Source organism: Equus przewalskii, chromosome 13, assembly GCF_037783145.1.
Source record: "Equus przewalskii isolate Varuska chromosome 13, EquPr2, whole genome shotgun sequence".
In the NCBI taxonomy this organism is placed as follows: Eukaryota; Metazoa; Chordata; class Mammalia; order Perissodactyla; family Equidae; genus Equus; species Equus przewalskii.
This window is the reverse complement of record NC_091843.1, coordinates 20,289,257-20,314,665: the sequence shown is the minus strand read 5'-3', so window position 1 is coordinate 20,314,665 and position 25,409 is coordinate 20,289,257. Positions and strand designations below refer to the sequence as shown.

The 25,409-nt window shown below is 44.7% G+C and overlaps 2 long non-coding RNA genes across 5 annotated transcripts in view; one reads left to right on the top strand and one right to left on the bottom strand.

Annotated features, from left to right (window-relative positions):
- The window catches only part of LOC139075259 (uncharacterized), a 427,158-nt gene that overhangs the window by 177,870 nt on the left and 223,879 nt on the right, over positions 1 to 25,409 (top strand). For 3 of the 4 annotated variants that reach the window (XR_011525464.1, XR_011525463.1, XR_011525465.1), the window contains exon 4: positions 9,333 to 9,515. This is a non-coding gene — a long non-coding RNA (uncharacterized lncRNA). Of the gene's footprint in view, positions 1 to 9,332; positions 9,516 to 15,369; positions 15,636 to 16,032; positions 16,230 to 25,409 lie in introns of those variants that run through there. The other variant, XR_011525466.1, reaches the window with a different exon arrangement.
- LOC139075260 (uncharacterized) lies at positions 14,499 to 25,386 on the bottom strand. The gene is made up of 3 exons (XR_011525467.1): positions 25,250 to 25,386; positions 21,443 to 21,572; positions 14,499 to 14,630 (listed from the first exon to the last, which is right to left on the bottom strand). It is a non-coding gene; the product is annotated as an uncharacterized lncRNA (long non-coding RNA).

The window sequence follows — 25,409 nt, the reverse complement described above, 5'->3', positions numbered from 1 at the left end:
GCCAGTGTTGCCAACGACTATGGGAATGAATGTGTCAGTCCTGAAGAAGGAGTATGAGTGGTGTTCCACAGCACCCTCCACATGTGCTCGATGTGTGGTTGATGTTCCAAAATATGTGCTGAGTACCTGTGTTTTGAAAGCCTGCATACCATCCTGGCTCTGCCGTTGCTCCTTGGTCGTCAGTATTCCTCTCTACCATCCCATTACTCTAGACCCTACCTAAGAACTCATGGCACACTGTGGTCACTGCTCACTACAAACCAACCACTTGAAACAGCCTCCCAAGGTGGGGAGATGGAGAGGGGTAATGCAGGTGGCACAGGCGGGGTCTGCTCAGGCCCAGCCCCAGAAGTCAGAGCTGGCTTTTCAGCTTTGGAAAGCTGATACCAGGCACGAGAGTAGGAGGCATCTCTGCTCTGTGTCCTTGGCAACAAGACCAAGAAGGAATGTTTCCTAAGAAGGCAACACATTGCTTTTGGGCAAATGTTTCCTAAAGGTTCTTAAAAATGGATAAGGAACCATTACATTTGATAAAAATCAGCTGAAAAGTCTATAGTTTTAAAAATTATATCACATCACAAATTAATTTTCAGTGTCTCAAGCCTCCAAGATTTATGCCTCCTGAAACACTCAAAGCAGTGTAAGCAAGGTTGTTATTCCCTCATCCATTCACTCACTGATTCATTCATTCATTCAGTCTCTTATTCATTCAACATCTGTTTTATTAAATGTCAAGATGTAGTCTGGGTAGGTGGTAAACATACAAACCTAATACTATTAACTGCCTTTAAAAAAATTCTTACATTATGCCAGGTACTGTGCTAAGTATTTACTACATGGATTATCTCTGTTCATCTTACAACTGTTCAATGAAGTAGATATTAAGGTACTATTTTTCTTACTTTTTTTAATTAGAGCTGTTAAATCACTTGCTCAAGGTCACACAACTAGTTAGTGGCAGAGCCTGGATTCCAATCAAGATGTTTGAGTTTGTAAAAGAGTTTAGTGCACTTTGTTTCCAAACGAAGAGCAATTAGACATGCCCTCTATCCTCAACAGGCCTACAGTCCAGTAGGGAGACAGAATCAATAAATGAAGTTGAGCTACTGAGGGAGTCAAGATGTGCATCTAGGTCCAAGGGTCAAGTCTATGTTCTTTCTTTTCTACCTATTTGTATACTTTGAGACTGGAAGATTGTAATAGTTCTAGTGATTTAATCAGGATGCTTTGGCTGCGTGTAACAGAATATCCAATGGAAAGTGGTTTGAACAATAGATTTATTGTACATGGGAAGAGTTCTGGAAGTAGGTGGTGCCCAGCTTGATTGGTTTGGTAGGCTGGGGTCTGAGTCACTTCCCCATGACACTTGCCCCAACTCTGTACTCAGCCATTCTGAAGGATAGGGCTTCACAGACCATGATGAGTTCCAAGAGGCGTGGAAGACGGGATCCCATACCAAAGATCCTACATGGGGCTGGGTTAAGATAGGCACAGGAATTGAGTGGGACCAGCTGCCTCAGTTCACTTTCCTTTTTACCTGAAACCTTTTCTCAAAAATATTGACTAAACCCCAGTCCAGACAGTCAGTGCCCTGGGAGCACTGGGCCTAGGCTCAGGTTCCATGGGGATGCGTTGAGAGTGGCCCAAGGGTTACAGAGCAATTCTAAGGTGAGTACCTGAACTAAAGCCAGACTGAGGGCCAAGAAGACAGGCTGACCAGAGTCACAACCTAGGGGACTGGGGAGGAATGCAGAAATAAGGAGAGAAACTGGGGAGACTGAAGCTGAGCAAACAAGTGCAGAGTGGAGGTAGGAAGTAGTGCCAGGGATCATGCCCTACACTGGATTTAACCCAGACAGGGCTTTTTATGGGACTTCTTTGAGCCAACTCCCTTCAACAGCTATGAAAAAGAGCTGAACTGGTTCAGGCACAAATAGAATAAAGAAATAAATGTGAGAATGTACAACAAGGATGTTTTCTGTTCCCATCTTCAAACAGCTGTTCTCAGGGGCTGGGGGTAGGAGGAGTAATGCTTCCTGGATTTTGTTCTTTAAAATGTTCAGAAATAGAACATAGATTATCCACTGCTGGGACATACTACTTTTAATTGACAAATATTTTTTGGTAAAATCTAGGGGGCTATGTTGTACTAAAGCAGTCTCTTATTTTTGAGGCTCTTGATGGAGTATGCGAAGCATTTGCCCATCCGTCCTGTAATTGAGCCATACACAGATTCTAGTACTTACTGAAAGAAGTTGCCCTGTGTTTCTTCTTCCTGGAATAAAGTGTTACTTACCACTGTGAACATCTTTCACTGGGTTCATGAACAATGTAGCGGAACTGAGTAATAAACAGAATGCTGTCAAATATATATCTTCCCATAATAGATCCTATACCTTAAAATGCCTACAGGGAATCACTTTTTAAAGTCTATAACACGCAGTAGTTTTGATACGACTGGTTGAGCCGTGCAGAAATGATTAAAAAAAGAGTAATAAATTCAGATTTTACACCAGGCACCGAGCATTAAGCCAAAATGAAACTACCATGCTCAAATCTTCTACAGCTTAGAGCTAATTAGACCTACATTTCCAAATGGCAGGAGCATCATGCAATGCGGCAATTGTTATAATAACTATATTCTCATGGAGTGCCGGGTGGTGATTTACACCAGCGATGCCTGCCAGGGCTAATGGATGTTCTAGGAGGAATTCTCCAGGGCCTCCAGAACAAGAATGAGAATTTCGCCCCTGGGCATCTCTCCCCATTGGATTCCTGGTGATTGTGCTGAGTGCCTGTCAGGGCAGAGATAAAGCCCAGGGGGCAGTAATGTCCCTGTGCATTTTAATTACTACTGAAACAGTGTTTCGGATGCTGACTGCGTTTTATATAGATTTGAGGAGGAGCGTTTGTTCGTACTACCTCTTGGGGTTGTTGGAGGGATAAAGTATGACTGTGTCTGTTAAGTTCTTAGCGTAGTGCCTAGCACATAGTAAGCACTCAATTAATGGCAGCTCTTTTTAAAAATAAATGCTTCATCTATGGGTTGGAATGTATGTTTTATCCTAGATTAACTTTTGGCTCTAAAAGGAGGCACTATTTCAACTGATGCCGGGTGGTTCGTGATTTTAATGTCCTGGATTTCCTCAGAAAATTACATAAGCAGGGGTAATGCAGGGTCTCTGTTGATCCTGGCTGATTTTCCACACTTCTTAGTATTGTTAGCTCCTACTTGAGAAATATAGGCTTGACACAGTGGAAAGTGTGTTTGAACTCTCCAGCCCCCACTCCTTCATGAAGAAAGCCTGTTGTGCTAGTGGGAAGAGCTCCAAATTACCTGGGAAGAGTGCAGCAAGAGCACCAGGCACTTCCTGGGGGCGGGGTGGGGGTGGGAGCATGCAGGAGGCCAGTGGGAGGAGAAGAGGGGATTCCTTACAAATGTCGCCCAAAGGCAGGATCCAAGGAGAAGTTGGTGTGGACTGTCTTCCTGGGAAACCAGATTCCCATACGATGATGACAATGACGATGATGTTATTAGTACTTTCTGAATTCTTTTCAAATTCATTATTCATATCTTCAAATGAAACTCAGATATGCTGAACGCTTCATCTCTGCTCAGAACTGAGCCTTTTATATGGGATCTTTTCTAATCCTCCCAATGACCTTGCAATGTGGATATTATTGACCCTGTTCGTTTTGGATAGGGACCCAGATTTGGTGTAGTTACATGACCCGGCTATTAGGCCACCCAGTTAATGGGTGGACTGGAGTCTAACCCGGTTTTGTCTGACTCAAAAAACCGAGACCTCACTGCTGTCCCCATATTCCCTGCTGGGAAGTTTGTGAGATTGCATTTGCTCATTGTCCCCAGATGCTCTGAGTTTGTAGTACATGACCTCATACTTTTTGGCTACCCGTCAAAGAATGAATTAATCCTCCGACCAGCCTTGATTGATCCCCTGCCTTGTGCTCAGCACCACACTAGTTAGAGTGGGGCATAAATAAAAAGTATGAGACGGAGTCCCTGGTTTCAAGGGAAGAGCACATGGGAAACCTTTACAGAATAGTACAACATATTGTACAATCAAAGACTAACATGGCCAGCATCACAGCCATGTGCCAGGTACCTCACAGCACCTACTTCCTGCACGCCATTTCAGACACTGATTCTTTAGGGCACTCTTTCCTGATTCTGATTCTGGATGTGATCTCAGTCTCAGAATCCCTCTCAGCACAACATCCTAGGTACAACCATTGGATCTAGTCACCGTCTCTCCTATTACAACCTCTTTTGTTGTCACTCAGAGGTGCAGGAGATTGGGGACGACTGGAGGGGTCGGCGAGGGCTGAATGGCAGTGGTGGGTTGAAGCCCAGCTCTCAGGGAGTGGGAGAATTTAGGAGTGGGATTGCAAGGAAGGAGGCTATTCCAGGTGGAAAGAAGCACATTACCAAAGCCCCTGAGTTGAAAGTGAGGGAGTAGCCTCCTGGGGATGGGCACAAGAGTGACTTTCCCGATGTGGATACTCTTGGGACAGAAAAAAGAGATTGAATAGGACTTTTTTTGACTTGATTTTGACCTATTTATGAACATCATAGCCTATCTCAGAGATAATAAGATAGTAAGAATATTAACTCCTATTTATTGAGGTTATTGTGTCAGTCTTACTGCTACGGCATACATGCATTGTCTTTTTTTATCCTTAGAGCAACCCTGAAAGGTAAGTATTGATGTTCCCATTTTATAGAGGAGAGTAAGTAAAACTTAGAGATGCTAGGTTATACAGCTATTTACATAGCTGGTAGGGAATGTTACTGGAATTCAAAAACATCTTAGAGACTTGACCAAACATAACTGATACCGTGGACTTTATCTTCCCCTGCACATGTGCACAGACACATGTACATATAAACACACAATACACACTCACATACAATCTCACATATATAGATTCATACACATGTACCATGTACAGATTTAGCTACATATACACATATATATGCACATACATGCACATGCCATACACACGTATATATTCATGCACACTTATACCATGTACATGCATATACACACATATGCATACATGGTATACACACCATTCTTCTGAGAAGAGTCACTACTCATTGATCCCAGGGGTAAGTATATGATGCAGAACAAGCCAATCTGGTTTTCCTCCCAGCATTAGAACCTTGAGCAGAGATTCTTAGATTCAGAAGGAAGTGGAGTCATCTGAAAGCAGTGCTCTTGAGAAAACATCATGAGTGACCAATATTCCTGAGCTGTCTGGTTCTTGTCCTTCTTGTAGTTGGTTAACCAGCTCTTCCTTTTATTCTGCAAGCTGCACAGTAGACTTACAATAATTGCTTTTTTATCCTCATAAGTCAATTTGTGTTGCTTGCTACCAAAGAGCCCTAATTGATATAAATCATCTCTTTAATTTAGCCAATACCAGCGATGGGGTCCATTTCAGTGAGAATTGTCGCCAGTGAAATGCTGAAGGCTAGGAAGGAACATTTTGTTACAAAACTGTCCAAGGGGTAGGGTCATGATGTAAATGAGGCTGATATATGAGGGCCTTCTAGAATTTACAGTAATAAACCATTTACAGATGGGGGCCAAGACAGAGTGCCCTTATTCTGAATCCATGAATCACAAAGCTGTGGTCTGATGTTAATTTTCTTGGTTGTAGCTTGCCTTATGTTTCCCCCCACCCCTTCCTTTCTGGTACTAATATGATGGCTAGGTAATATATTGCTTCTTCATGCTTCAGTCCTTCAGCAGGTATTTACTGGAGCACTCCACGTAATGGTAGACACCTGGGATACAGAAGTAATTCAAAGTGCAGAAACAGAAATTTAGAGCTGAAAGATACATTTAAAATGGTGTAATTCAATCATTCCTATTCTTATAGAAAACAGAGGCTCAGAACAGTTCAGTGACTTAAGCAGGGCCACAGAGCATGGTGGTAAGTCTGTATTTTGGGACCTGTGACCTAGGTCTTGTCTCCTAGGTCAGTGATATTTATGGTTCCTGATCAGACTCTTACAATGTAGATGGGGAGATGGGGCATGCAAACAGAAAGCAGTTGGCAAACTCGGCCCTCTGTCAAATAACCCTCCTCTTTCTCAACTGAGTAGGTCTGCAGAAACCAAATAACCCAAAACACAAAATTAACAGTGGTTTTCAGCCTAAACTGGAAATTTAGTTTGGAAACGCAGTATGGAAGTCGTTCCATAGCATCACTGGTTACCTCCCTCTTTCATTGCCAAATTGGGGTTTTGAAGGCATCACCCAAGGAGAGAGTAGGATCTGTTGTGCTAATGGTACCCCAATAAACAGCATAAAGTACAGCTCCTTGCTTTTACTGTAGGCACAGGGAACCCCAATAGTTGAGAAAAAGAGATAGGTGCCATGTATTCTGTGGCTTTTGTACATTAATTCTACCTAATAGAGAAATGTGGACCAAAGTATGTAAAAATCTTGTCATCTCATCAATCAAATAAAGACCCTAGCTTTTAATTACTACCTTAGGCTACTTTGATCTCTGCAGCATAAGATAGAATGGACTATTTCTTCATCCCTGAAATTCAATTTTTCCTTGACTTCTCTGACATGAAAATGACTTGATTTTCCTATTTCTGGTTACTCCCTCTTAATATATGCTCTCTGGGTTCTTTTTCGTCCACTTTCACTTTAAATGTTGGTGTCTTACAAGGTTTTATCCTTTTTTTTCTTTTTAAGATTGGCACCTGAGCTAACATCTGTTGTCAATCTCCTTTTTTTTTTCCCCTTCTTCTTCTCCCCAAAGCCTCCCAGTACATAGTTGTATATTCTAGTTGTAGGTCCTTCTGGTTGTGCTATGTGGGATGCTGCCTCAGCACGGCTTGATGAGCGGTGCCATGTCTGCGCCCAGGATCCAAACCGGCGAAACCCTGGGCCGCTGAAGTAGAGCACGCGAACTTAACCACTTAGCCACGGGGCCGGCCCCTAAGGTTTTATCTTTGATATATCTCTCTTCTTGGTTTATGGACTCTTCCTGGTCAACTTTATTATGGTGGCCACCTGCTGTTTTGGCCTCCCAGTGTCCATGTCTCTCTTCCTTTTGTAAAATCAAATGGATTTATTTTGGTTGAACCAACAAAACCTCTACCACTCTCAGTATACTTGATTCTGGTGTGCTGGTAAATGTTTAACAATCAATATCCAGGGGAAAAGTCATGATTGGTAGCATTTCATTGGTGTAAATACTCCCACCATGGTCACAACCTATTAATTCAACACATATTTACTAAGTACCTAAAATGTTTGAGGAGGTACTGTTTTGGAGGCTGGGGATCCATAAGGTGAATAGAACCAAAATAGCCTCTCTGCTCTTGGCTTTTATCTTCTGTTGGAAGATAGACAATAGATTAATAATTAAATGCATAAATTAAGTAACATGATAATATCAGGTAGTGATAAGTGCTATAAAATAAAGTAGAGCAAAGGTGAAACTAGCGATTGAGGTAGGGAGCTGTCTTAGACAATGTGGCCAGGGAGGTCTTTAGAAACTGACATTTGAGCTGAGACCTGAACGAGGAGAAGCGAACCACGTAAGAGCTGTGGGAACGGCCCCAACTTGCAGCCCTGGAACTTTCGGTGGATCTGTTTGGTCTCTTCTCACGGAGTTACTAACCTTGCGGGATGTCAGCCAGGAGGTGCTGGGTCCATTTTCCCACCTTAAAGGGAGAGAAACATTGAGATAAGAGAGAGAGACTGATTCCTGGTGACTCCTGGTAGTGACACTTGGACATTTGGACATTTGGACATTTTTACTCAGCTGCATCCAATGCCAGCGTATCCTTGCACTTTTTAGATATATGAGCCAATAAATACCACCTCCTCTTTTTCTGGCCCAGACAGTTTGTGTCTTAATTAATGTCTTAACTAATAGGCATATCTACCTCTATGTCTTCAAATGCTACTTATATGTAAATGATTCAAAAATCTCTCTCTCTAGGTTGGATCTGATTCCAAACTTAAGACACATGTATGTAGCTACCTACCAGGTATCTTCACCTGCAGGTTTTTGCACACAGCACAAATGTAATATGTATAAATTTCAATTCATCACCATTCCTCCCCAAACTGCTCATTCCACTTTCTATTTCTCTCTCATTCTGTACTTCTTCCTCTTGTTCAACCTCCTTAACAAATTAACCATTAATTCCCATGGAATAAGGCTTATAAATGTCTTAGAAAACTCTCTTCTCTTTATTCCCACTCCCCAAGCTAAGGTGCTTTTTCTCACCGAGATTACAAGTCTTTTTCTGTGTCTCTCTGAATCCGTTCTTCCCACCCTTTAGTTTTAGTTTCCACTGTGTGGCCAGAGTAGACATTCTCTTTTTTACATTAGGAAGTTTATTTAATAGTAAATGTTAATGGTAAATGACTTTAAACCTTGTATCTAGTTAGGATTCTCCAAAGAAACAGAACCACTAGGAGGAACAAGTAGGAGTCTATTTACATATATCTATGTGCATATATTTGTGTGTGTACATATACATGCATATATATGCAATATACAATAAGAGATTTATTTTAGTAGAAATGTTGTGGTTTTTTTTGAGGAAGATTAGCCCTGAGCTAACTACTGCCAATCCTCCTCTTTTTGCTGAGGAAGACTGGCCCTGAGCTAACATCCATGCCCATCTTCCTGTACGTTATATGTGGGACGCCTACCACAGCATGCTTTTGCCGAGTGGTGCCATGTCCACACCCGGGATCTGAACTGGTGAACCCTGGCTGCTGAGAAGTGGAATGTGTGAACTTAACTGCTGCGCCACCGGGCTGGCCCCTCTTGTCTTTTTGATAATAGCCATTTAACAGGTGTGAGATGATATCTCATTGTGGTTTTGATTCCATTTTCCTGATGATTAGTGATGTTGCACATCTTTTCATATACCTATTGGCCGTTTGTACGTCTTCTTTCCTTTGAGGAGGAGGAAGAGAAGAAGAAGAAAAAAGACGATTGGCAACAGATGTTAGCTCAGGTGCCAATCAAAAAAACAACAAAAGAATCCTCTGAGAATGAAGTCAGCGAACCAACATTTTTGACAACAGGCATCCTGATAATTCTCTTACACATGAAACTATGCATTGGACCCTCAGCTGCCTCAACTTGCCTTCTCAAGGAACTACTGAAATCATCCAGGAATTCTCAAGGTCTGGAGGTAGCCAGTTCTGTAATGCCTCGTCTTGGTCTGTGATGGTTAATTTTATGTGTCACCTTGGCTAGGCTGTGGTGTGCAGTTGTTTTGTCAACCCTAGCTTACATGTTGTTGTATATTCCAGTTGTAGGTTCTTCTGGTTGTGCTATATGGGATGCTGCCTCAACGTGGCTTGATGAGCAGAGCCATGTCTGTGCCCAGGATCCGAACCAGTGAAACCCTGGGCCGCCAAAGCAGAGTGTGCCAACTTAATCGCTCGGCCACAGGGCTGTCCCCTCTCAGAGGATTCTTATCTCCAAGGCTTAAGGTGAGTATTAAGTTAATTTTGTGGGTCTTCACCAAGATTTAAAAAAAACAAAAGAATTAAAAGACTATAGAATGTATCAGAGGGCATCTCATGTGGTAAAAGTGAGTATTGTTTCAGTGAAAACTTTGTTTCCCTCATGAGTGTGTGCATGAGGGGACTGGAGCATGTTGTAAAATGTGTTTCTAACTGTGGGGCAGAGTCAAGGTCAAAAAAAGTTTGAAAACTTCCAGTGAGGGATATTGTCAGTATTCACCCTTGTGACATGATATGGCAAGTGACTCTTTCTTCTTTAGCTACACGGACTTTTATTGCTATTGACAGCTCCATCCATCCTTCCTTGGGCAACTTTTTCATCTTCTGGTCTCGGCGAGTCCCGTGGTTATGGAGTAATGAAAGGTTAAGGCAGAGAGGGTACAAAATGAGGGTACGAAATCCCCATTTCAACAAGCCCCAGCATCCTCTTCCTACCCACCAGTTCCTCCTCCCCTTTCCCTGGACTCCCTCTTTGCAATTTGTACAACTTTCTGTTGCTTGTTCTGCAGGGACAGCAGAAGCCTGAAGTCAGATGTAGGGTCAAGCGCCCCGCAGAGCAGATGGCAATAGCAAAACATGCTTTAATAACTCCCAGTTCCCAAGCAGCTCTAGGAACCAAGCGCCAGATTTCTAGCGCCTGTTGCTCCCCGGCTTCCCAGCCCGAGGGAAGACCCGACTGGTGGCTTTGAATATCCATCAACAAATAATAAATAATAATAATAACCTGCCTGCTGCGGGCTTGTTGGAGCCAGGGAGGCTGGGTTTGCTGACGCTTTTTTGCTTCTTAACACAACCTCAAAGTCAATTTTAAGCAGAAAACATAGCAGCTTTGCAATGCAGGAATTTCTCCCTGCCGCTGTCCTTAAGTCGGATTCCCAGGGTCAGAACCCATCTGGGTGAAATTATGAAATGGGTGGTGTGTCCATGGTGACCTGGAATTCTCAGATTTACAGTTTTTCTCTCCCCTCCGATGTGCCCTGTTTCAGATTCCACACTGTTTTTTAAACGTCCCCACTCTCCTCTTTTCTTCCAGGTGATGGGCTGGAAAAGACCTAGATTGAGTAAAGGAGTCCTGAGATGTGAGGGGGTGTCCTTTCAGAAAGACTTGCCCTCGAGAATGATTAAGATCTTGGGCTTCGGGGTCAGAATTCCTTGGTTTGAATGTGAATTTCTGCTCTTCTACATGTGTGTGTGACCTTGAGCATATTACTCAACTTCTCTGAGCCTCAATCCCTCATCCACAGAGCAAGGATAATATTAGTAGTAGTAACTATAATAGGTAATATTTATTTAGTGGTGCTTATGTGCCAGGCAGTCCTCTTAGTGATTTACCTGCCTTATCCCCTGGAATCTTCATAAGAACCCTAGGAGGGAGGTAATGTAATTGTCTTTGGCTTACAGATGAGGACACTGAGGCAGAGAGCAGTTAAGGAGGGCGCCCCAGGCCACACAGCTGCTGAGTTGGGGACCAGGTTTACTCACACCATGAAGCCTCTGCTCCACATCTGCCAGATGCTAAGTGGCAGTAAGCATGGCCAGGCTTCCTCAACATCCAGGCTCTGGGACAGTGGAAATTTCCCTTTAGGATTTTGATTAGCCCAAAGTAAACATTTTTAATTCCAAATTTTCAGGTCCAGGGAGATTGTTGGTGTAGATAATTACCCTAACACCATGCAAAGCTGCCATGGCAACTGGTCCCTGCTCCACTCACCCTGCAGACCAGCCCTGTACCTGAGAGCCAGGCGTGGGCTTTGCCTCTCCCAAATGTCAGTGCATTGACGAGAGAGACCCTGTGTTCCGAGATTCTTTACAGCACCCAGCATGTTGAAAAGCTTATCCTCAATGTCCAGAGTTTTAAATCCTCAGCATGATGAATGGCCTCTTCTGGAGGGCCCTGGCTCCTAAGGCCTTCCTTCTAGATCTGTGTAAAGCATGACCTACCCATGGCAATTCTTTTTAAACTGCAATTACTCTGGGTTGGAGAAAACTTTGAGACATCAATTCCTTAGGGTGCCTTCATTTGTCAGGTTACTTTCCTCTCAATTGTGAGGAGCCGGGTCCCTCTGCACCCAGGTGGAGGGGAGGTTGGAGTTTGACATTGACCATCCAAGTTTGCTTTGGGTTAGCTGCGCTGGGCTGGCCTGGACTATGGACTCTATCTGCAAAACTGCTCTGAGGGGTGGCAGGAGATGATATTTCTTTTTTGCTCATGGTCAAAGACTGAGGGGGCCCTCCTATATTTTTGACAAGCTGGGAGCTGGCATGGGGATCTTGCATTTGCTGTTTTCCACACTGTCTGCCACCCCATTGCTCACTTCTGGATTTCTCAGAGATGAATAATTTCGCTGGCATAGGAATAAAAGTCCTAAACTCTCATCTCACTTCATTTGGGATTCACATTTAGCAGCTCGAGGTAGAAGGGGACAGGAAGAGTGACTGAGAGAGAAGGTAAACCCATGATATGCCACAGCTTTATGCCCTTCCTCATGAAGGAAGTTTGCCAGTGCCAGGCACGAAATGGCCCAAACCCTACCCGTGGGAAGCACATTTCAATAGGACTCCTGGAAAATGATTCAGTCATACTCCCTCCTAATCCGATTTAATGATCCTATTTTGATAGCATTACGTATTTATTTGCTGGTTAGGAGGAAAACCACCACCTCACAAGGTCTCCCTGCAGGTGCTCTAAAAACAGGGCTACCGGGGAGCCCCTCTTCCTTGCTCCATTCCGGGGGTTAGGGCTTTAATGTGAGAAGGTGGCCTTCAGACGGGCTGGGATGTTTGAAAGGGCAGAGATCAGGCAGGCGGGTGGCAGTGCTAAAAGTTCTAAACAAGCCAGCTGGGGCGGGAGCGTGGTCGTGAGGGAACATTATCTGGTGTGATTCTTTGTTTTCACGGCATCACCTCCTATTCCTCAGACCAACAGAATCACCAAGCTGTAAACGGCACACCTTACAAATCAGGGTGCCCTGACGTGGCTGGAGCGTTCATTACCAGCCGTAAAGGCACGCCAGCAAGAGAGGTTGCTGTTCTGTAGCCCAATTTTCCATCGCAATAACCCAATTAACTGGTGTGTGTGTTTGTTTTACAAAGCTCCAAGCTACAATAAACCATACAGATACGTGGGCTGCAGAAAGCTCTGTAATTAGGACAAGGTGTACAAATTAAACTACTCTTTTTAAACTTCAAACCCGCTAACTTCTGACATACTGTACTGCTGGGGCCTCTGGGAGTGAACCCAATTAACATCTTAGTATTTTATAAGCATCGTTTTAATTGCATTTGTATGCAATCTTCTCTCCAAGTGCCTTTCAAGGTGCTAGTCCTTGTTCAGTTTTTATTACTTTGGTGATTTAAATCTTCTCTCTCGGAGGTTCCCGTTAATAATGACGACTGCTACTTCAAATGCTGGTCCAACATAAAACTCGTCTCTCAAAAGAATTATGCTTTAAAACAGTTACATTTAACTTTATTATTACATTTTTAGTTTTTTTCTCTGTTTGAACATTATGCCTTTAAACGTTTTATCAACCTGTCAGCTCTTGTAATGGCTGGCAAAGCGATTTCTTTAGGAGCTGGGATGATGGTTTTCCCCCTGCTCCCCTCCTCTGCTCACCTTTAGTCTGGAGTAAAGGTGTTTCATGCCCTTGGATGCCATGGTGATGAAGGAGTATTTGAATGAGCAAATTTGCATTTTTTAAGTTTCCTCTTGGGTTTCCAAGCATCTTGGTCTACATTTTGAAGCTGAGACTTAGGGTGAGGCAAGTGAGGCATTTTCCTCCTATGCAAAACTTAAGGGGGCACCAAAAAACACAGGGATCAAGATAAGTAACATTTTAATGCAACATTAAAAAAATAAAATCATTAAAATATGGCTCACAGACCAGCTACCAGTTATTTTAACCCATCTTTTTGGAGCTGGGGCCTGAGTTAGGGTGAGGCAAGGGATGCAGCATTGTAAAAGTGCAGACTTGGTTCCTGTTTTTATTTAGAATTCGGATATTTTCTCCACTTTGGATTTTTTGGCATTCATTTCTATTTTTAAAAATTACTGTATTAAAATATTATATATTTTGATTCCTGAGTTTTGGTGCCCCCTTAAATTTTGCACATGGGTGAGTGTCTCCTTCCCCTCCCCCTTGTCTGGACGCCGCTATAAATCTAAGTGCAAGGAAGACTTTAAAAGGAATGTAAACATCTGAAAAAGTCCCAAAGGAAAGTTTTCACCCAGTGATTCAAACATATAGGGAAAAACTCAGCCCCAAGCATATTTCTTTCTAAGTATGCTGTGCATGGAAGTCCTCACTTTCTACTTAGAAGCACCAAACCAGTGGCAATACCTGAGTCTATGGGAACAACCGAATGACAGACTCTTCTCCTTCATAACCCTAGCCCACAAAAGCAAAGTGTTTCCGTAATTTTCCTTTCGTGCTTCTTACTGCAAGAAGGAGTTAGGAAAAGCGAGTACTAATGTTGTGCTCAATTAGGATTTCTGTTATCTGGATAAAAATATACAGTCTTAAGCAGACAGTGAGATCCTCCTGGAATATTTTAAACCTTTTTGCTTGATTGAGTGTCTTGTCAAACAAAACTGGCAGCCTCTCTCCCAGAGCTGCCTGAATCTATGCAGATATGATTTCTATCATGCCTTTATTATGTGTAGTCTGTAATAAGGATGAGCACATATAAATCATCTCTGGGTGGCAGTTAGGATGCAATACTCAAAGGAGAAAGAGATTTCTGCTTTCAAATGTCTAGTGATTCCAGATATTATATTGCAGGTCTCTCCTGAACTGCACAATCTTCAATTCTACTCAAGCCCTTCTGTGGAAGAATGAGACTTTTATATCTTTCTTTGCAAGAATCACTAGCGAGATAAGAATTGTGTCACTAAGACCAGCACACTGTATCTTTTTGGCTAGTGTGATATCAAAGTTGCATTTGCACAGAGGGTCCTTCTGTAGCTTGATTCAAGAGGCTAGTCTTGAGAGATGGTGGGGAGTCCTCAGGTTTTGGGTCTGCTTTGCTTTCCTAGGGCAGAGCCTCAGAGTAGGGAGGCATCAAAACTCGGTTGATCTGAATCTGCAACAAGGACAGAGTGCACTTTTGGTGACATTTCAAAGGGTCATTCTTTTCCCTGAATCAGGAACTGGGTCATAAATATCTCAACCTCCTCTCTATGACACAAATCATAATTTGGCAGGGGGAAAAAAAAACCCAACAGTATCACAAATCAAAAAGCCAGACCTTGCTACTATTTTACTGTTAAAATCTATTGAGCACGTATTATGTGCCTAGTGTTAAGCATCTCCTTATATTATTTCATTTAATCTTCTGTAGACCACAACAATGTGGGTACTAGTAAAATACCAATTGGACAGATAAGAGAAGGGTAAGTAAGTTTTACTATGAGCTTGCCATCACAAGTTTAGTAGATTATGGGCCAGGATTTAAATCCAGGCACACTGGCGCCTGATCTGACTTATCCACGCTGTTTTCACGTACTGCATGGTCTGGGGTCAGTTGAGCTCTCAGATCTCAGGAAGATCAGGCCAAGAGTGAAATAGCTGGCTTGGAAATCAGAGCAAATAGGTGGTTTAGAGAGTTTCAGGATCCCACTAGAGTTGCTGTTAAAAGGCATTCTACAGGAATTCTTTGATTGGGCTGTGGTGTGTGTGTGTGTATGAATTGGGGGTGTCAGAGGTTACAGGGAGTGGGGTAAATCCCAGACGCATTGTGAAGTCACATTTGTCTTCGGGACCCCCAACTCTCTGGTCTGCAGTTTACTTTCCCTTTCAGTGCCTTCTCTTCCTCTCTCCAGGAGCCTTGGATTTGACTGCTGTATGTCCACCATCTCATGGTGCAGCATACATAGAAAATGACAAATGAGAATTTCAAATGGGGGGTTTGACTGCCCTTGTGTCTGCTGCCCAGCTGCCTGGGGGCTGAGGAGGCTCAGGATCGTGCACGCCTATAACGGAAGCCCTGTACCAGACCGTGAGCACCGTGAGACCATGGGGCCATGTATCTCTGTGCCTGGCACAGTTGTTGACTGGATAAATCACTAGATTCACTCCTGGTGCAAAGGTAGACATTGGGATAAAATAATTCCCGCCAAGTTGCTAGAGATTTACCCAGTAAATATACACATGTAAGACTGCCCTACATTTTGGAAACATTAGCTCTTGAGAATAGACGATCTTTTGCGGCAATGGACTTTTCCCAGCACCTGCCATCATGCTGAATGGCATCCTTGCCCTGCAGTGAGAGTGAGAGGTGAAGACTAGTATGCCTCAGGGAGAGGGAGGAGTAAGATAAGGAAGGAGGCTTGGGGAGAGAGCAAAGAACAGAGAGAAGACAAAAAGACAGGAAGAGAGGAGCGTTTCAGGACTGGAGTCTTTTTTAATGGGACTGAGGGGGAATGGTTGTCTGAACAAACCCAGGAAGTTGCTGTGACGTGCACTCTTTTCTACCTTATCTGCAGGCAGCTCCGGCCAGATAAGGGGTGTCACTGTGATTTCTCAGCCTTGGCTGTTGTGGCTGTGTGGTTGTTCAACTCCCAGCCCTGAGTGTCTGTGTACGGGCTTCCCTGGATTTTCTCAGAAATCCAAATGGTTGGCGCAAGGATTCAGACAGACTTTGGAAACTGAGCTGCTGAGAGTTGAGAGCCCAGCTGGTAAGGTGTGTGGCTTGCCATAGCTTGGTGGAAAAAGCATTGCTCTATAAGGGTCCCAAGATCATCTTCATCTGTAAACTGGCGATGGTAATTTCTTCCCAGCCTACCTTCCAGAATTGACAAAGATGATCCAATCTCCATAAAAGTGCTTTGAACACTGTAAAGTCTATGCAGGCATAAGACATTAGTATGCTTTAAGGAGGCAACATAATTTCAAATTGGGAAGGGAAGCCTGTGTAGAGGTCAAGCTGGTCTACCCTTTTGTCTCAATGCAGGTGATTTGCCCTTAAGTGATTTGATACTATGGATTGCAAATCCTCCTCTGAAGCTCCCTAGGGGTGGGTATTTCACAGCCTCATTCAGGCTTGCAATTGGGAAGTTATTCACACTTAACCTAAAATTTGCCTGTTGCAGTAGGAGCTCTTACCTTTTTACTTCTAATATAGATGGACACAAGCTAGTCTACATCATCCATAGTAGCATGTCCCTATATGTGCTTAAAGACTACTCAGAGTGCCTCCCACGGGATTCTTTTCCTTTGAGCAGGGGCCACTGCTCTAGGAGGTCCTTTTAATTTGCTTCCCAATTTCATTTTCTTCCCTTCCATCATTTGGGCTGTTCCTTGTGGAAGTTGAGGTTGCAAGCCCTCAACTTCTGTCATGCCTTGTGGCCCAGGAGTGAGGACACACCTAGCCCACTTCGAGGTACGGTTGAGTGGTTCCTGTGGGCATCAGTTGGTGATGGAGGAGGGGTGGGGAATTCTGGGCCACTGTGTTGCTGACTGTTGACCTAAGAGAGTCCTAGTGGCAGTCCCTGGCCAGATTTAGCCCTGCCTTTGGCAGCTGGAAGCCTATGGCAGGTGAGACTCGCTGAGAAGATACACTTTTCTAGCTTGATGCAGACAGACTCCGGGGGATGGCCCAGATAGGCTAAACTCAGAGTATGCTGACATCTGCACATGGACAACATTTAATGCGTGATTCAGTAATTGCTCAGATGGCAGCCTGAAGTCAGCAAAACAATGCTGGAGAAACAAACGGAATTCCAGGGTGCTAGTTCTAGCCTTTGACAAACAGTGTGACTTGGGCAAGTGACTTGGCCTCTCTCAGCCTCAACTTCCTGATCTGTAAAATGAGGACCATAGCTACTTCACTGGACGCCACGTGAAGACCAGAACTCATGTATGTGAAAATGTGGAGGACAATTTAAATTGCAAATTATATGAGATGATTATTATTTTCTTTTATTAACGTTATCGTTCACCTCACTAAACAAACTTCTCTATCTCCTTGGGAAAAAACAAAGGAAAGCATAAATTTTCAGGACTCTAAGTGGCCAAAAAAAGTCATTGTGTCAGATTTCCGATTCAGTACCCGAAACCCCCACCAAGCTGGGCCATTGCCTTTCCATGTGGAGACCCTGCAGCTTGGCGAAGTTTCCTTGTCTGGCTGGGCCTGGAAGGATCAGGCTGGTTGAGGTGCCCATGCCAGAAGGAGATGGAGCAATGATTCATCACTAGTGTTCTGAGTGTTAGGCCAAGCTAGTTGAGGGTCCATTGTCTTGGAAACTCTCTGAGGCTATAGAAATGGATCTGACACTGGCCCTGCACCCAAGAACCTTCCAGAGTTTAATCATTTCTTCATTCAACAGACATTTATTATGCTACTGTGTATTAGGCGCTGTGCTAATTTCCAGGATACAGTGATAAACAAGACAGATATTGTCTCTGCTCCTGTGGAAGCTACACTCTAAATGGCTCTGGATGGGCTTTAGGGCATTGATGAATTTCCTGAAATTAGATACAAAATTACTTGTGTTTGTGCAGTTTTTTTTGTCCTTGGGGAATGTGTTTGTATCTTTGATAGGATTTTCAAAGGGGCCCAGGACTCCTCCAGAAAGGTTAAGAACCATAGTCTGGTGGGAAAGATAAGCTATTCACATGAAACAGTAACTACAAGGCAGGAAGTGTCTTGTTGTAGAGAGTACACTGTGGATATACAAAAGAGGGAGTGATTCTTGTCAGCTGGGCTGTTTGGGGAAGGCTAAGTGGGGAAGGATGTATTTGACCTGATCTTTGAAAGCTGGGAGAGCGCAGTTTAGTTCCTCTTTATTATGTAACATGTGGAGAAACCATTCAGATCATAGTATGTGAATAGTGCCCGTTGGAATTGAGCAGTGCACAGCCTGTGCAGCCATATATGGCAACCCTGACTTAGTTGGGGGAGAGAAATCATCCTTGTGTTGGTGAGTTATGGCTCTCTTGATCAAGTTATCCCAGCCACGTCTTTGTCATATCACGCCAATAGACTAGAAAGACCAATAGGAGAAACATCAAAGAAAAACTCAGTAATATCACTGCTTGTGGGGCAACCTCAGTGTGCAGATAGGATCAATTTTCTTATTTTTCCATTTAATTACTTGAAATCCTTACATGCCTTATTAAAGAAGGCTCAGAGTCTCCCGCTTCTCCTTGAATTATCCAAAACCTCAGGGCTTGCTTACTTAGCCCAAAGGGTGGTCTGTCTTTATGGGACACTCGCTGAGGAGGGAATTGGAGCATGGTCAATCTTCTAGTGATGTGGTTTCTCACTGGCCCGTGATGTGACTGAGAAAGCATAGTTCTGCCCCATTCTTGGGCAAGGCTTCAGCTCAAGTCCGGTCACGACTGCACTAGAGTCTCAGGCTCACTCGGCTCACCTTCACTTGCTGTAGCGTCACTGTCAACAGTGTCATTGGTTAAGGGCTAACTTCAAAGTCCACTCCTTCACCAGCCCAGAACATTGATCCTGCTTTCTCCCCTCTGGCTCCCTCCCCTGGGGTGGGGCTGCTTCCTTCTCAACCCCTCAAAAGGCAGAATGTCTCATTACATCCTTGTCTGAGAACAGTCACGTACTGTCACGATATCCCCTTTATGAAGAAAGTTCCCTTCGGGGATTATACTGTGATGCAGCTGGGAACTTTTGCTGAAGAAAAAGAAACTTAGCCCAAGCTCAGTCTCTGGTAAGCAGTCGTCCGATGGGCTCCCTCACTACGAACAGATCTTACGGTTACGGTAGTGCAATGGGAAGATCGTGAGCTTTAGAGTGGGAATCTGGATTTGGGTGCTGCATCAGATCTGTGACCTCGGGCAGTTTATTCAACTCTCTCTGAGCTTTAGTCTCTTCTGCTCTGAAATCTTTATATATTGCCACCTCAGAGGGTTGCTATGCAGGTTAAATAAGATGATGCATATAAAGCACTTAGCACTGTGCCTGGCATAGAAGTAGTACTCAAAAACTTTATCTAGAAGTAGTACCAGAGGTGAAGAAGAAAAGAAGGAAGAAAAAGAAAGAAAACTGGGCAGGTAGCTAGAATGGAGGGGGCTGTGGCAGATAGACGGCTAAGATCCAAGATCACCCGACTCTACTCCTGTTTTATGCATCAGCAGCCTCCCCCCTCCCATTCCTTCTTTTCTTCAAAAGCAGAAAAAATTGTAACCGGGGCTTTCCTCCAACTCCAGGAAGCATGGGTGCCATCTTTTCCCCAGGAGCTTTTACTTCCCAGCTTTCTCAGTGGGTGGGATTCCTTTGATACCCTGAGCTAACTGTGAGGCCCCAGCCTCCAGGCAGCCCAGCCACATCCCCTGCGTTCTCCCGGCTAGGCCTGCCCTGGGAGCCACCCACTCAGCTTCTCACAGCTGGTCCTTCCTGCTTGTGCCTTGGAGGCATTGGTGACCTTGGGCCCACTTTCCGTTAACCCTGTTCTGCCAAGGCTCATTGCAGGGGGAAAGGGAGATCTTCCCAGAAGCCTTGGGCCCTCCAGTGAGGTGTCAGAAACTTAGCAGCAAGAGTCAGGCTTGTGCTCTGTGCTCTGGCTGCCTCCCCTGACCACACCCCCAGCAGCGACCTCGGCTGTGCTTCACTGAAACTTGGTAGTTGCGTATTGAGCTCTTCTTGGCACCCACTGGGCAAAAAAGTGACATGCTGCGGCTGTGAGCTTCCCAGGAAAGGACAGAGGGACCCAGAATGCTCTGCGCCTCTCTAGGGGCTGGCAAGCTGGACTCAAGCAGGGTGCTATCTTGCACCCTGAATCTAATTCTGGGCATGGCATTGCTTGGGGCCTCTGTTTCTCCTGGGGTCTACGCAGACCCCACGATAATTAAAAAGTATTTCCAGCATGTTTAGGGTGGGGAGGAGAGGCACCATCCCTCTCCCTCACTTTCACATCGACATCAGGTCTACCACCTAGGAGTTGTGTTAACTTGAGCAAATTACCTCTCTTCGCAATAGGTTTCCCCATCTGTAAAGTGGCAATAGTAATGGTGGTTGTGATAAGACAATGCTGGTAAGCCCTTGACACAGTGCCTGGCAGGTAGTATATGCTCAGTAAAGATTTGTTGCTATGATTATTATTTGCTTGAATAGCTCTTTTAATTTCCCAAAGCTTCACACACCTCTTACTTAAAATTTCAAGCCTCATGGAACCTCTTTTCAGGAAATCAGTCCCATTTGACAGTTGAAGAAACGGAGGCACAGAGAAGTAGGGTGACTTGACTGACATTGATAGCCAGGGTCAAGTCAGATCTCCTGATTTCCAGGGGTGCCCTCTCCTGGAACCAAGAGAATAAATTGCAGGATTTTACCATCTCCAGGCACAGTCCATTCTCCAAGTTCCCTATATGTTGAATCACTAATACTAATAATAGCACCAGTAATTATGATCTCATTTAATCCTTACAACAACCCTGTGAGCTAGGTATTATTGTTCTCCCCATTTTTCTGATGGGAATATTGAGGTTTGGATGAGTTAAGTAACTTGTCTGAGGTCACACAGCTAGAAAGTGGTAGGACTGCAATTTGAGTCTAGATCTTATCGTCTCCAGAGCTGAGCTCTCAATGACTTCTAGGTTCTCTCATATTGATTCACATGGAGCTTTTTCCTCCAGGTGATAAATACCTATCCCAAAGTTTCCCAGAAGCTGGTCCAGGCCTGCCTGCCAAGAGGGAGGAGGAAGAGGGAGCTGGGGAGTTGCAAACTGAGTTGGAACAGAAGAACCTGAACGAGGCTCAGTGCCTCTGTTTGAAGTTAAGAGGCAAATGTCTCTCCCTGAGCAGCCCCATGAGTCAGCCACATATGAGGTTGTGGCATGTTGGAAAGCCTTTGAGAAAAGTTATCTATTCTGTTGTAGTTGACCTTCTCCAGGGCTCATGATCCAGCTGACCCTTGCATGTCCCCTCACCTGCAATGGCTGAGGGATAAGTCTTCAGCAAACACTCCTTGCCTCTTGCTGCATCAGGTGGATGGAAATTTCCAGTGTTCAGCCATAACCTGGAGTTAGGTGTCATCAGCTGACTCCAAGGGGGAAAATTCTACATGGAGAAACACCAGGGATAAATTCAGTGGGACTGGACCTATGGATGCATAGGTAATGGATAGCTGGATCTTCTGTGTCAGGAAGCTGCAAAAAAGGGGCCTGTGCTGAAAGCCCTTGGAGCAGATCACATAACTGTGTTCTGGCATCAGGATCATCACAGCATGTCTCCTAACCCAGCCTTCTAGTTACGTTCAAGGAAGAAACACATGGCTCCTGCCCAAGGCTTGCATTACAAAGTCTTATGACTGGAAGGGACGTTAGAGGTTATCTAATCCAGCATATAGATCATATTCATCTTTCCACTCCCCAATCCTGTGTGCATAGCAATGGCAGACATTACTAATTGATGGTAGTGTTCTCTCTGGAAAGGCCTAGATGTAGCCTCAGATCCCTTTAACGCCTAGTGGTCCAAGCAATATGGAGTTGGCCCTGGACTTGAACTTTTAGCTTAGTTCTCTTCATATGGTTCCTTCTTGAGTCTGAGGGAATGGGAGACTTGGGGAATCCTGCCTGGGAAGTATAGGCATTTCTGTCTTTATTGGATGTCACTAGGGGCAACCTGAGCTCTTGGAAAGGACACTAGATCAGGAGACATGATGTCTGGGTCTAGTCTTGATGCTTCCACAAAGATGCTGAGTGATGTTAGGCAAGGCATAAGCTCCTTGGATCTCAGTTTGCCTCATCTTTGAAATGAAAGGCTTGAGAGGACTACATGATTGCCACGGACCCTCTTTCAGACCTGTGGCTTTGGCATGTTTTGGTATGTCAAGATATGTCATGGTGATATGTGTTCTTTGCTCCTAGGAGTAGTATCTATATGCCCTATGTCACCAAGGGCAGACATGTGACAATCATACTGCCACTTCCCACTCCCAGTAGCTTCTTCCCAAGGCCAGTAACTTACACTGGCAAAGTAGACTCTGTGAGGACTCGGTCTTAGATTTGTTCTCATCTATTTTGGCATGGGGGTCTAGGCAGCCACTGCCAATTGATCAAGGTTTGTAAGGGAAAGAAAAACTTTGCCATCTGTCATGGGCTGAGTTGTGACCCTCCAAAAAAAATTCATGTTGAAGTCTGAACCCCCAGCACCTCAGAATGTGACCATATTTGGAGATAGGGTCTTTACAGAGGTGGTTAAATAAAAATGAGGTCATTAGAATGGGCCCTAATCTAATACAATTGGAGTCCTTATAAGAAGAGGAAACTCGGACAGAAGCTCGTACAGGGGGAAGATAACATGAAGATGCAGGGAGATGGTCATCCGTAAGCCAAGGGGAGAGAGCTAGAACAGATCCTTCCCTCATGGCCTTCCGAGATAGTTACCCTGCCAATACCTTGATCTTGGACTTCACCTCCAGAACTAGGAGAAAAATAAATTTCTGTTGTTGAAGTCACCCAGTGTGTGATATTTTATAATGGCAGCCCTATAAAACTCACACTCCATCCTTTGCCTACACGGAGTCTGGCAGGAGAGAAGCAAACAAAAATACGAAATAATCAGAGTGTTCACTTTGCCCTCATCGCCACCGTAGAAGGCTGGCCTTGAAGACCTGGTGAAGTTGGGGTTTTATTGCAAGAAGCTAGGTATGTAGAACCTGGAGACCTATTGCCCTAATTCTTTGGGCTTGGGTCAGTCCTTGAATTTTCCTGGACCCCGTGTCCTCATCCGTAGAGTGAGACATTTAGATCGGAGCAAATGTTCTCAAACTCCTTCTTAAGCTTCAAAATTCTTTATTCAAACAAAATCATAAGCAAAAACTTAAGAAATAAAACCTAGATAAGCATGAAACTGTTCTGATAGAGGTAGAAGTGAGGCTCTTGGGCCTGTCTTCTCTCCTCCATCCCCTGGACCCTGAGCATAGCTACAATGACTAAAACCCCATCCCAGATCAGACGTTCTGCAAGCCCAAGAGTCTAACGTTCGAGTCTGTTGGGCTGGGGGACCCTTAAGAGAGGAGTGTCTCTTAATCAACTTAGCATAGTGCCAGGTACGCAGCAGGCACTCAATAAATATGAAAGGAAGGAAGGAGGAAGAAATGATAGAGAAAGGAAAAAGCAGCAGATATTGCCACAGATTCTGGTGGCCTGGGCAGCTCCGTGGATAGCCTGAAGATGTTTTGTTTGCTTTGGAAAAGTCACCTGGAGCTCACTAGCATCAGGGAGAGCCTTTTGCCTCACCTAGAACTTTCTTGCCTTTTCTAGGAACTAAGGCCACAAACTGAAACTAGATCAGGCACTGGAGAAACCGAGGTGAGTGGAAATGGACTGAGATCTCCAACGAGGCCAAAGGGTTAAATCGCTTTTTCAGGCAAGCTGGGGTTTGACTGGCTGAGGGAGTGAAGAAGAGAAGTTGGGAGCCTGGAAGCCAGGAACCTGGGAGGTTGGTTTTCTTGTTGGCTCCTAGCTAAGGGTTTGACATTTCACCTGCTAGATGGCGCTGTCCTCTAAGGAAAGAGCCAGCTCTGCTCTAACGGGCTCCGTCAAGGAAATAGGAACAACTGAAGTTGAAAAGAATTGACGAGCAAGAAGTAGAAGGGATGGAAGACAGCCCTTTCCCCAGCAGCAATGTCTCCTTTTGTGGTGGTTCTGGTTCTTTTTATAGTTTTTATTTTGCAGTGTGGGTGTTTTATACATTACATCTGAAAAGTCACGGGGCCTTTTGCTCTGAACAAAAGTGAATAAGAAATACGTGTTTGCGTGTGCATGCATGCGTGCGCTCGTGTGTGTGTGTGTGTGTGTGTGTGTGTGTGTATTGGGAAGAAGGGGCAGGTCCCGCCCCAAGGCTGCAATTTACAAATGACATGTCCCAGCCTTGATCTTTGGCCTTGACTTAAACAAGATCAGTGGGAAAAAGAAGCAGTCAGTCCTTTCTCCATACTGCCTGCCAAGCTGGAGCCTTGCACTCCTGTGGCTTTACTCTGAAGCCTTCTATCTCAGCTCCAAACTGCAGGGGCAAACTGCATGGAGGGACTGAGACTCCCTTTCCCCAGGGCAATGTTAGTGTTAGACTGACGTGCTGGCTCCCAGTCTGCATGCGAAATCAGGGACGCAGCCTGCAAGTACTCCCACTCTATCAGCAGCCAGAAGGAAGGAAAACAAAGATAAAGGGGGGATGGAAACCAGGAGGGGCTCCAAGGGGAGGGAGAGGAGGGCTGAGGAAAGACAGGAGACAAGGGAACAAAGACCAGAGGTGAAAGGTGAAGGGGTTGGGGAAGGGCAAGAGGGATGCATGGGACCAGGTGTCCAGAAAGAAAGGGAAGGGCCGCGGAGAGGAGCCGTGGTGGAGGAGAGAGGATGGACCAACGGGGGAAATGGGAAGAGGAGGAAGCTGGAGTGGAGCTTTTAAGTCTGTGCTAAAGCCAGGAAACTTAAAAGGCAGGGGAAGGAGGCTCTGCCAGGCAAACAGGAAAACAGAGGGAGAGGAAGTCTAGTAATTAGAGAAAACCTGACCAAGGGCCTGAAAGGAGGGGAAAACCACTGTGATGGAGAAGTTGCAGAAAAGCGAGGCAGGAGATAGTGGCAAGGGAGCTTTGAAGCAGGAGCATGGAAGCAAGCGAGGCAGAGAGGAGAGCCGGGCTAAGAAAGAGGAAAAAAGCAGGGAGATGGAACAAGCAAAACACAACACAAGCAAGAGTGAGGGAACAGAGAAAGAACCATTAAAAGAATGCTTACCTTACAGTCGTAAAAACTGGAATGTGTGTGTTTTGGCCTGCGGCCATCGTCCAGGAAACACAGTGTGGCTTTTAAGCAAATTGTGGAGTGGTTGGGTCCACACATTAGTAGCCTGCCCTAGTCTGCTGCTTTGAAACGCAACTGCTCTGAGCTGCCCACT